We start from the raw sequence: 9,741 nt of genomic DNA, 5'->3' as shown, positions 1-9,741 counted from the left end.
GGGGTGGTGGTGGGCGCCTGTAGTCCCAGCTACTCGGAAGGCTGTGGCAAGAGACTCGCTTGAATCCAGGAGGCAGAGGTTGCAGTGAGCCGATATCATGCCACTGCGCTCCAGCCTGGGTGACAGAGCGAGACTCCTTCTCAAAACAAAAAACAAAAAACAAAAATTAGCCAGACATGGTGGCAAACACCTGTAATCCCAGCTACTCAGGAGGCTGAGGCAGGAGAATCACTTGAACCCAGGAGGCAGAGGTTGCAGTGAATGGAGATCGCACCACTGCACTGTAGCCTGGGTGACAGAGTGAGACTCTGTCACACCAAAAAAAAAAAAAAAAAAAAAAAAGACTCACTTGCAGCTTTGACCTTCTGGGCTCGAATGATCCTCCTGCGCCCAACCTCCGAGTAGCACCTCCCCCACCCGCACCCCACCCCCCGAGTTCAAGCAATTTTCCTGCCTCACCCTCCCAAGTAGCTGGGATTACAGGCATGCACCACCATGCCCAGCTAATTTTTGTGTTTTTAGTGGAGACGGGGTTTCACCATGTTGGCCAGGCTGGTCTTGGACTCGTGACCTCAAGTGATCTGATCCACCCACCTCAGCCTCCCAAAATGCTGGGAATACAAGTGTGAGCCACTGTGCCCAGTCATAATTTTTTAATTTTTTTTATAGATATAGGGTCTCACTATGTTGCCCAGGCTGGTCTTGAACTCTAGGGCTCAAGTGATCCTCTAATCTCAGCCTCCCAAAGTGCTGGGATCACAGGCATGAGCCATGGTGCCTGTCCTAGAGCTGAATTTTGAATAGGATCAACCAGGTAAAGGCAGAGAAAGTGAGGGCTCCTTAACTTCTTCTCCAAGATAAGCTATTTGTCTCATTGAAACTTTCTCTTGAATCTTATAGTTACCATTTTGTGTTTTCTGTAGGCCCTTCTCTGGATTCTCCAAGTTGATCCCAAGAACCTTTTCAATGAGCCCAGAATTGACTCACAGTATCCATCCCAATTCCCCTTTCTCTTAAAAAGGAGAAGCTGGAAAACTCAAGTACTAAATTTCCCAGCCTCTCTTGCACAGATAGTGGCCATGTGAACCAGTTCTGGCAAGGAGCTGCAGGCAGAGGTCCCCAGGGAGGGCTTTGGGTCTCTGACCCTGGAGATGTAGCAGCCATCTCTCCAAGCATGCTAAGACTGGCAGAGCAGCATTGTAGGACTCTGATTTCTTAGGGGGATCTCTCTGATCAGCTACACAGCCCTGAAATAGGTCTTTCTCTGAACTTGTCATGTGAAAAAAAATAAGTAAAATAACTTGCAACCCCAACCCCAAGTCTATGTAAGTCACTGTGGGAATTTTTTTTTTTAACTTACAAACCAATATTTCTACCTGCTGAGTACTAGATTAACCAAATAAATGAGACATATGTAATAGAGGTGAGTAAATAAAAACTGAGCAGGTATGCTCACAGAGCTCATACGACCCAAAACAGGGCATCTTGAAATCAATTCTTTTTTTCAGATGTTTCAACTGTTCATGCTTCCATCCATGAAAATGCTGTGGAAATAAAAACTGCATTCATTCTTGAAATTAATTTGTCCATGACTCCAAGGACTGCCTGCCTTTGGTCTTTTTTTTTTTCTTCTTTTTTTTTTTAAATCGAAGTAATAGATACTCAATAATGAGATTCGTTCCCTGAACAGGAATCTAACTCAGGCTGTAGCCATAAAAGCACAGAAGCTTAGCTACTAGACCACAGGCTGGAGTGTTTTGTTTTGTCTCTTTTCCCTTCTCTCTCTTCTTGCCCTTTCATACGTGTTTTGGGGGCCCCATAATGTGCCAGACACTGTGGCAACCATTGAGAGTAAAATAGCCAACAAAACGAGACTCAATCCCAGACTCCATGGACTTTATACTCTGAGGGACAGACATTTATACAATAATCACACACCACATACAACATTTCATATAACAACTTGCATTCTAGTAAATGCTGGGAGGAGAGATTCTCAGGGTACAATTGGAACCTATGACAGGGGTTGGCCTTGTCAGGAAGGTCAGGGAAGTCTTCCCTGAGAATTTGATGACTTAGCTGTGCGCTGAATGGTGAGTAGGAATTAATGAGTGGCTAAAATGGGGAACAGCTTTCCAGGCTCTGACAGTGTGTGCAAGTGCCATGTGGAGGAGTTTGAAGGGCCAAAATGAAGGGTAGGGTGGATGGAGAAGAAAGAGTAAGGGGTGAAGGAATGTTAATTAGGCTGCAGAGTTAAGTGATGGTCAGATCAGGCAGGGGGCAATGTAGGCTATATGAAGACTATCCCAACAGCAATGGGATGTCACTGAAGGGTCTAAGCAAAAATGTAACATGGTTAAATATGTGATGTCTTGCAAATTCAGTTCATCAAAATCCTAGTATTCTAAAACATTTTAAAATATACTCAACACATACATTAATCCCCAATATTCCTTAATCTGCCCACCCTCATTTCCAACAACTGTGGTGACATGGGATTGTACAAGGAGTTGGCTTCATATACATAATTCATAGTCAATACATGTTGTGTTTACCTTCATGGGAAAAATGCTGGCTCATAGAATTAGTTGACTCAGTTGGGATGTATTCTTCCATTTTCTGGAAAAGTTTGTGTAAAATTGTTATTACTTCCTTAATGTTTGTTAGAAATCCCCAATGAAGCTATCTGGGCCTGGATTTTTTTCTATATGGCAAGATTTGTAACTATAAATTCAATTTCTTTAAGAGTCTTTTAGTGTATCTATTTCTTGGCTGAGCTTTAGTGGTTTGCATCTTCAAGGAATTTTTCTGTTTTATCTAATTTGCCAAATATACTGATACAAAGTGTTCAAAATGTTCCCTTTTAACAACTGTAGAATCTGTAGTATTATCACCTCTTGTTACCTATACTGATAATTTGTCTTCTCTATCTCTTTCCTGATCATTTGGCCTAGAAGTTTATCACACTTACTTAGCTTCTCAAAGAATTAGCTTTTGGTTTCATTGATTTTCTCTATTGTATTTCTACTTTTTTTTTTTTTTTTTGAGACGGAGTCTTGTTCTGTCGCCCAGGCTGGAGTACAGTGGCGTGATCTCGGCTCACTGCAACCTCCCCTTCCTGGGTTTAAGCTATTCTCCTGCCTCAGCCTCCCAAGTAGCTGGAATTACAGGTACGTGCCACCAAGCCCAGCTAATTTTTTATATTTTTAGTAGATACGGGCTTTCATCATCTTGGCTAGGCTGGTCTTGAACTCCTGACCTCATGATCCACTCTCCTTGGCCTCCCAAAGTGCTGGGATTACAGGCATGAGCCACCGCGCCCGGCCTACCTTTTCTTTTGATTTCCGCTCTCATATTTCTTTTTTTTCTACTTACTTTGGACTAGACCACCACCATTTTTTGCTCCCCACTCTTCTCCTTCAAGGGCTGCAATTATACACCATGCATTTGGCTGCCTGAAGTTGTCCCACCCTTTACTGATGCTCTTTTTATTTTGGTAGGAGGTGTATGTCTTATTTTGTTCTTTTTACTCTGTTTCAGGGAGGTTCTACCTTCAAGTTCACTAATCTCTTTCTGCAATATCTAATCTGCCATTAATCTCATGTAACATATTTTTCATCTCAGACATTGGAGTTTTCATCTCTAGAAGTTTGATATGGGTCTTTTTATACCTTCTTTTTCTGTAATATCTTCAGTCTTTCCTCTGGTTTCTTGAATATATGGAATATAATGATAATAATTGTTTTAATGTCCTTGTCTAATAATCTTCATCATCTGTAATTTCTGAGTCAGTTTTGACAGAATGTTTTATTTTTTGTTTTGAGACGGAGTCTCGCTCTGTTGCCTAGGCTGGAGTGCGGTGGCACGATCTCACTGCAACCTCCGCCTCTTGGGTTCAAGCGATTCTCCTGCCTTAGCCTCCTGAATAGCTGGGACTACAGGTGAGTGCCACCACACCCTGCTAATTTTTGTATTTTTAGTAGAGACAGGGTTTCACCATGTTGGCCAGGCTGGTCTTGAACTGCTGACCTCAGGTCATCTACCTACCTTGGCCTCTGAAAGTGCTGGGATTACAGGCGTGAGCCACCGCACTCGGCCTAGAATGTTTTATTTTTCTTATTATGGGTTGTATTTTTCTGTTGCATGCCTGGTAATTTTTGATTGGATGCCAGCCATTGTGAATTTTACTTTGTAGATTATTTTCATATCCCTAAAACAGTTTCAACTTTCTTCTGGAGTATGATTAAGTTATTTGGACACAGTCTGAATGTTTTTGGGTCTTGCTTTTAAGCTTTGTTAGGTTATTCTAGAGCATTTAGTCAAGGGATATTTTTTCCCACTACTGAAGCAAGACCTTTCTTAGTACTCTAACTGGCACCTTGTGAATTATGACCTTTTCCACTCTTGCTGACGGGATCAGGAATCATTCACCATCCTGTGTGAGCTTTGAGTATTGTTTCCTCTAATCCTTTCTGATGGTTCTTTGCCAAGCCTTTGGTTATTTCCTCTCATGCATGTACTGATCATTTAGCTTAATACTTTAGAGGAATGGTCAGCAGATCTCTGGAGTTCTCTCTGTGTCGCTCTGTCCTCTCTAGTATTCTACCCTGTGAACTCTAGTTGCCTTGGGTTCTCAGGACTCCCACCTATATCTCCTCACCTCATGGAGTCTTCTGGGTTCCCTTTCCCCATGCCAAAGCCTTTCTTCAGGCAGCAAGTTGGAGCAATTGTATTGCGCATCTTGTTTGCATTCCGTCTCTCATGGATCACTGTCCTTCACAGCCTATGTCCAATGCCTTTAGGGCCATTGTTTCATATATTTTGCCCATTTAAAAAAGTATCTGGACGTTTATAATTACTTTCTACTTAAATTTACTAACTGTCACAATCATTATTGAAGAAATTCACTCTTGCAATAATATACATATGTACTTCAGTTGACACAGAATTTCAACATGTAAAGCATATAAGAATTTCTTGCCACAATCATGTTTAGAATGCTTACCTATATTATAAGGGGAATATTAAAATGTTAGTAAATACAATGACTTTTTTCAGATTAGACATGATAAATAGCCTGCAAGGTTACTTGACCATTGGTCACACAGAATTTCAGACAGATCAGAACCAGTGTCAAAATAGGTATTTGTCTTTTTGGCTTTTTAAAGGTCAAGGTTGAATCAAAGGTAAATGAAAATATTGCATGAATATGAAGCTAAAATTGAATTTTATTAACACACACAACAATAGCATTAGGTAAATAGAGATATGTGGATAGACAGACTGTCTCAGTTTCTTTTAATAATTGAGTTTTTTTTTAAATCAAAGCTTTACACATAATTTAAAAACTCAAAGGTAACAAAACCTGATATGAAAAACTCCCACAACACCACGATGAAGCAGCTATTCTGCAGGTGTTTTGCCCTCATTCTGTGCGTCCACTTTCAATTCCAAATGGGCTTATATGACCAAAGAGATGCAGGACCTAACCAACATGTACCAACAGGAACCATGAGCACGTGTATGGAACTGGGTCCTGAGGGTGCTGGAAAAGAATTAAGTTTGTGTTTATATAGGACAGCAGTACCCATTTATAGTATTGCCCTAGGGTTATGTCAACTATTCCACATTGCATCATAATCCAAAGAGATCTAGACCATCTGAACATCCCACATAATGTCACAATGACCTACCACATTGATGACATCATGCTAGCTGGGTGAGGTAAATAATAAGCAGCTAGCATACTGTACACTGGAGGATGGGAAATAATCCTTAAGACCCAGCAAGCTGTTACATCAGTGAAATTTTTAGGGCCCAGTAGGCTGCTTGAATGCCAAGATATACCCTTCACAGTAAAGGACAAATTACTGCTCCTCACCCACTCATTTCACCAAAATTATTCTGCCACCAGGGAAGCATACCAAGTTGTGTAGGCCTCTGTGGGAATTCAGAAGCTGGCAATACTGTTCTGACTTGTAAACTGGGTGAGATAGAAGTCTGCCAGTTTTCAGTGGGATCCATAGCACGTAAAAGTTCTCTAGCAGGTATGGTGTATTTAGCCCTCTTGCATGGACCAATTCAGGATATTCTATGGGACGAGTAAATGAGATAAGAAACCATGAAAGTTGATGGCAAGCTCCAATGGGAGAATCACAAGGTCAACTCCTGTGGCAAGGCTGGGCCATCTGCAGTGCAAAACCCCAAAACAACTCTATCCATACTAATGTGCCTTGGTAAGAACTGATTATGGACATCAAGTGACGATGTCGCCAGAGATGCCCATCATATGCTGGGCACAGGCAGGTGGTCAGGCTCCCATGTCATATTTGATTCTTTACCGATGTCCCTTCCTCAGCTCACAATTATGGCCACTTGGGAGGCTCTCATGTCTAGCTTATGGAGGACAAAAAAGCCTCAGCTGAATTCACTGAGTTTTCTTGGAATATAGGTTCAAAACTAATATGGACTGCTACTACCCTACAGGCCCATACAGGACAGGCCTTAAAAGACAGCAGTGAGGAGAACCCTTCCAAACGGCATAATGTGGGGCAGTATTCCTGGTCATCAACTTTGTGTGGAAAGAAAGTGTCTTGAAGTAAAACATATTTTCATGGCAAATGGCAAATAAGTTGGCTAGTTGATCGGGGTCTGGAATAAGACTGGCATATCAAGGACAAGAAGTCTGGAGAAGCAGTGGAGAAATATATGACATATGGCACAGAAGGAGGGGTTTGGTATTGTATAACACAATCTTTACCTGCCAGAGACAATCCAACATGTAAGCAGCATTAAATAACTAAGTAGACAGATTTANAAAATTATTCTGCCACCAGGGAAGCATACCAAGCTGTGTAGGCCTCTGTGGGAATTCAGAAGCTGGCAATACTGTTCTGACTTGTAAACTGGGTGAGATAGAAGTCTGCCAGTTTTCAGTGGGATCCATAGCATGTAAAAGTTCTCTAGCAGGTATGGTGTATTTAGCCCTCTTGCATGGACCAATTCAGGATATTCTATGGGACGAGTAAATGAGATAAGAAACCATGAAAGTTGATGGCAAGCTCCAATGGGAGAATCACAAGGTCAACTCCTGTGGCAAGGCTGGGCCATCTGCAGTGCAAAACCCCAAAAACAACTCTATCCATACTAATGTGCCTTGGTAAGAACTGATTATGGACATCAAGTGACGATGTCGCCAGAGATGCCCATCATATGCTGGGCACAGGCAGGTGGTCAGGCTCCCATGTCATATTTGATTCTTTACCGATGTCCCTTCCTCAGCTCACAATTATGGCCACTTGGGAGGCTCTCATGTCTAGCTTATGGAGGACAAAAAAGCCTCAGCTGAATTCACTGAGTTTTCTTGGAATATAGGTTCAAAACTAATATGGACTGCTACTACCCTACAGGCCCATACAGGACAGGCCTTAAAAGACAGCAGTGAGGAGAACCCTTCCAAACGGCATAATGTGGGGCAGTATTCCTGGTCATCAACTTTGTGTGGAAAGAAAGTGTCTTGAAGTAAAACATATTTTCATGGCAAATGGCAAATAAGTTGGCTAGTTGATCGGGGTCTGGAATAAGACTGGCATATCAAGGACAAGAAGTCTGGAGAAGCAGTGGAGAAATATATGACATATGGCACAGAAGGAGGGGTTTGGTATTGTATAACACAATCTTTACCTGCCAGAGACAATCCAACATGTAAGCAGCATTAAATAACTAAGTAGACAGATTTAGCCGATTTTGAAAAGGGCTTTTTGATTTTTGGAAAAAAGAACCTGCTGAGTTTTAAAATTGAGATTACATAGAATCTATAGGTCAACATCTTTACAATACTGAATCTTCCATCTTGACGCTTTTATTGTATCCACTTGGGTGTAACTGTGAAATGAGAAGCAATGATCAGAAACCCGGATTACAGGATCCCACCTAAGGTGAAAGGTCCTATCCTTCCCATCAGTAGGATACTACAGCCATCTTCTCTGGGTTCTCTGCTTTGCCAGATGTTTTCAACTTAAGTATTACCTATACTCTTCCTCTCAGCAGTATCTCAGTCCTCAGATTATGCTTGACCGTCCGTCACCCAAGATTAACATATTTTATCATTCATTCACATTCTAATGTAAATGAAGTCCTACTTAATTATTTCATATAATAATTCCAACTAACATCTTCACAGCACTCCTGAGCCATAAATGGAATCAGTGCAAAGCGCTGTGCATAGTAACAGGGGTTCCAATGAGTGTATCTCCTACAATTTGTTTACTACATGCTATACTACGTATTTAAGATGTATTGCTTTAATTCTTGTAAAAAGCATGATAACGTACTTGCAGAGGATCAGAGCTTAGGTTCTGGAATCAGAAAAATATGAATCAGAAACTTGGCTCTGCCACTACTATTGACTGATTAGTTCTGTGTCCTTGGACAAGTTTGGTGAGGGCTAAATTGGATAGTGCATGTCATGCATTTCATATCTTACCTGGCAATATTCTTTTCCCCAGATGATATTAAAGATTAGACAGCTTAAATACTTTGCCTAGAGACACAGAACTAGACAGAGGCAGAAGAGGGCTAGCATACTGTCAAGCACACAGAAAGTACTCAGTAAATGTCTGCTGAATGAACAAACCACAGTCAGTCAGTATAGACTCAACATGTACTTCAAATACCACTATATTCTCTGTTGTTTCCTTTAACTTACACACAAACTTAAAATTTTTTTATTTCCATAGGTTTTTTGGGGGGAACAGGTAGTATTTGGTTACACGAGTTAAGTTCTTTAGTGGTGATTTGTGAGATTTTGGTCTGCCCATCACCCAAGCAGTATACACTGAACCCAATTTGTAGTCTTTTATCCCTTACCCTCTTCCGACCCTTTCCCTGAGTCCCCAAAGTCTATCGTGTCATTCTTATGCCTTTGCATCCTCATAGCTTAGCTCCCACTTATGAGTGAGAACATATGATGTTTGGCTTTCCATTCTTGAGTTAACTTCACCTAGAATAATAGTAGTCTCCTATCTCATTCAGGTTGCTGTGAATGCCATTAATTCATTCCTTTTTATGGCAGAGTAGTATTCTGTCATATATTTATACTACAGTTTCTTTATCCACTCATCGATTGATAGGCATTTGGGTTGGTTCCACATTTTTGCAATTACGAACTGTGCTGCTATAAACATGCATGTGCAATTATCTTTTTCATATAATGACTTCTTTTCCTCTGGGTAGATACCCAGTAGTGCGATTGCTGGATCAAATGGTAATTCTAGTTTTAGTTCTTTAAGGAATCTCCACACAGTTTTCCATAGTGGTTGTACTAGTTTACATTCCCACTTCTACATACACAGCAGTGTAGAAGTAGCAACAACAAACTCTTCCTATTTATTTGGCATCTACAAAACCAGAAAATTCAAATAGAATTTTGATGGGCACATCTGAGTTTACTTTAATGAGAAGAGAAAAACCATAAAGTAATTTAGGATAAGAGATCATTTTACAGTAATTCCCAGTGTCTGAGAAAAAGTTATGGTATATATTTTCACTATCAATCTTACCTGCTTTGGTTGGAATGTGTCCCCCAAATTACATGTATTGGAAACTTAATCCCCAATATGGCAGTACTGAAAGGTGGGACCTTTAAGAAGTGATTGGGTCATGAGGGCTGGTGATCCATTCATGGACTAATGGGTTAATAGATGAATGGGTTACTGTGAGAGTGGGACCGGTGACTTTTCT

This window comes from Rhinopithecus bieti, unplaced genomic scaffold (assembly GCF_001698545.2).
Source record: "Rhinopithecus bieti isolate Rb0 unplaced genomic scaffold, ASM169854v2 scaffold_15136, whole genome shotgun sequence".
Taxonomy (NCBI): domain Eukaryota; kingdom Metazoa; phylum Chordata; class Mammalia; order Primates; family Cercopithecidae; genus Rhinopithecus; species Rhinopithecus bieti.
This window is presented reverse-complemented; position numbering follows the sequence as displayed.